General features: G+C 39.8%; 1 pseudogene; it reads left to right on the forward strand.

Annotated features, from left to right (window-relative positions):
- The first annotated feature begins 253 nt into the window (after positions 1-253).
- LOC120290492 lies at positions 254-1,711 on the forward strand (annotated as a pseudogene).
- Positions 1,712-2,791: the final 1,080 nt, after the last annotated feature.

Below are 2,791 nucleotides of genomic sequence, written 5' to 3' on the forward strand. Positions count from 1 at the left end.
CGGAATAGTTCAAGAAGGAAGAAGGGAGAAAAGAAAAGGAAAAAAAAAAATCAAAAAAATATTTAAAAATTGCCACATCAGCATTCGATCACCAATCGACGTCTACGTCAGTGTCAGCCAGCCAAAATTGATTGGATGGACTAAATTGTTACCAATATAAAAAGGTTTATAACTAGATTGGTTCAATTGAAAAGTTTAAGATTGAATTGGTACCAATGCAATATGTTTATAACTTTTTAAATACTTTTCCCTTTGGAATTGGCAGGTCAATCTCCAACTATTGATCTTTTTCAAACTTTTCGTTTTTTCATTTGGGTCCTTATTTACATGAAATTGAGTGATTGTTAGAAGTATTGTGCTGTTTGGAAGGGGAAGGTGTAACAGATTGGACGAAAAGAAGAATCTTTTTCACTCCCCATGGTCATTTCCATTATTTTTAATACTTTTCCATTATTTCAAGTTGCCAAACGCTAGGAAGAACAAAAAGTTAAATGTCATTTTTCATCCTGCTCTTCTCATCCTTAATAAACAAACATGGCCTTGCACTTACAACAATTTAAGGGTGAATCAATAGGTGGTAAACTAAGAGGGTCAACGTTGCGTAAAACTACTAAACATTAGTCACGCCTCATGACAATCATTATTATTTTTTTTTTGGGGGGGGGGGGGGTGATGTGTCATCATGTCAGGAGATTATTGGCTCCCTAAAGTTACCTCTGATTTGAGAGGATGTCCAAATTCTTGACATCACTTTTGCAATTGCGATATTAACGAAAGCATGATATGTCTTATAAACTTGAAAGTTAAAAGCAGACCTGAACATGTACGGGCTGCTCTCAAATGGGTCAGGCAATACTCAACATTGAGAGAGCTATTTTCAAGCCCAAAAAAAGAGATGGTCCTAAAATATTTTTCCTTATTTCCCGAATGACAGCAGAGGTTTGGAGATAGGCCTAACACAGAGCTAGCATTTGAATCAAAGGGGGACGACACAAGGAAATATGGGTGCCTAAACTTGCCAGTTTCAACAATCACACCACCAGTGGCGAGGCTGACCAGAATCTCCTCAACAATGTTTGGTACCAACCCGAGGAAATCTACCCGGTCCACAGAGTCCCTGAAGTCCGACAGCATGCCTTTTGGGTCCCTGTCGACAAGCACTATTCCTCCGTCTCGAAGAAAATCGAGGTAAATCCCTTGCCAACCATTTGAAGTTCAAAGCCTATCTCATTTCATGAAAACATGTAATCCATTGCAGTTTTCAAAATAAGTATATCAAGGGAACCGGCACCGAAAGAGAATGAATATATATTTTTTAGGAACATATAAACTCTCTCTTTATGCTGATACTTTGTTTACTGACTCGACTAGGTCTTGAAGCTGGGGCAATGTGTGAACTCGACAAGCTTGCCAAGGGCACCGATGGTGGTGATAGTGGAGAGAGGGGTGAGCGCCAACGTGTTTTTGGACAACAGTGCTTATAGGGAGTTCTTGTACTCAAAGTTCAATGCCACTGCCACGGAAGTGGAGACTACCTCCACTGCTCTGGTCTGTCACCAACACAAGGCACCATTCATTGCGATCCGGTCCCTCGCCGATCTCGCCGGTGCATGTTCTTACGCCGACGAGGTCAGCATCTTCGCCTCCCTGTCAGCCCTACGCAGTGGATGTTCTTCTTAGGTTCATTGCTTTGTTGTTCTTATCACGATGACCCCCCTCCTACATTAAAGTGCTCTCAGATTTTTTTTCTTTTGTAAGGTTTTTCAAAAGTAGTGGTTCAGTAGGCTCATCCCATTGGGTCATGATGGGCCCAAGCGGCACCGGCCCGTTATCCTCCCACTGTCGAGAGCGGGAGGTTTTCGCTGCTCTGTGAAGCCAGCCTCACGCGGACCCCTCCACTCTAGGACCAGCGTGGCCCAAGCCTTCGCCCGGACCGCACGGATCAACTCGGCTTGGAATGGGCGGGCCAGAATATAGCCACAACGAGCCCAGCTCGCAGGAGCTAAGCCGATGTTCCACCACAATGGTGCCCCCACTCGGGTTACAAGCCCGCGCAACCAGGCTCGGCGTGCTCTCAGAATATTCTGTCCATTGAGTGTAAAAATTGTTGGGTTATCAATCAATAAATGATGACGAAATTCATAGGATGATTTTAAGTATCTACTTTTGATGCGTACATCATTCCAGAATAGAGATGTTCGAGGATCCAAATGAGTTGGTGACACACCAACTTTATTTACCAATTTTTAATCAATTTTCTTATGAATGTCCCGTGACTTATCAACTGCATTCCCGACTGAATAATCAAACTGAAAAGCTAGGAAATTGAAAAAAAAAAAAAGTTGGTAACTAACTCAAATAAGGGTTGGTAAGCCATAATTAGTTGATAACTTAATTGGAGAAAAGTTAATAAATTAATTTAATTAAAGTAGCAATTTCACATAAAAGTTTGTATATTTAAGGCATAATTAAAAAAGGTAAACAAAAATTAGCATCAAATAAGAGAAATTGTTAATAAAATAATAAATTCATTAGATATCTCGAATGAAAGTTTCTAGTAAAGACTTATCAGTAACTTAATAAGAGAAAGTTGGTAAGTCACGTCAGTTAAGATTGGCCGTTTCTAAAACTATTTGATATATTTAAAGTATCACTAAGAAATGACCATAAATACTCGTAAATGATAACAAAAAAATTGGCAAATTAAATATCAAAATACGCGTGGATAAGTAACTTAAATTAGAGTTACCACCAAAATACTATGCGTAATTAATGGGAAAAAGGTTAGTGG

The sequence above is a fragment of the Eucalyptus grandis genome, chromosome 2 (assembly GCF_016545825.1).
Source record: "Eucalyptus grandis isolate ANBG69807.140 chromosome 2, ASM1654582v1, whole genome shotgun sequence".
NCBI lineage: Eukaryota > Viridiplantae > Streptophyta > Magnoliopsida > Myrtales > Myrtaceae > Eucalyptus > Eucalyptus grandis.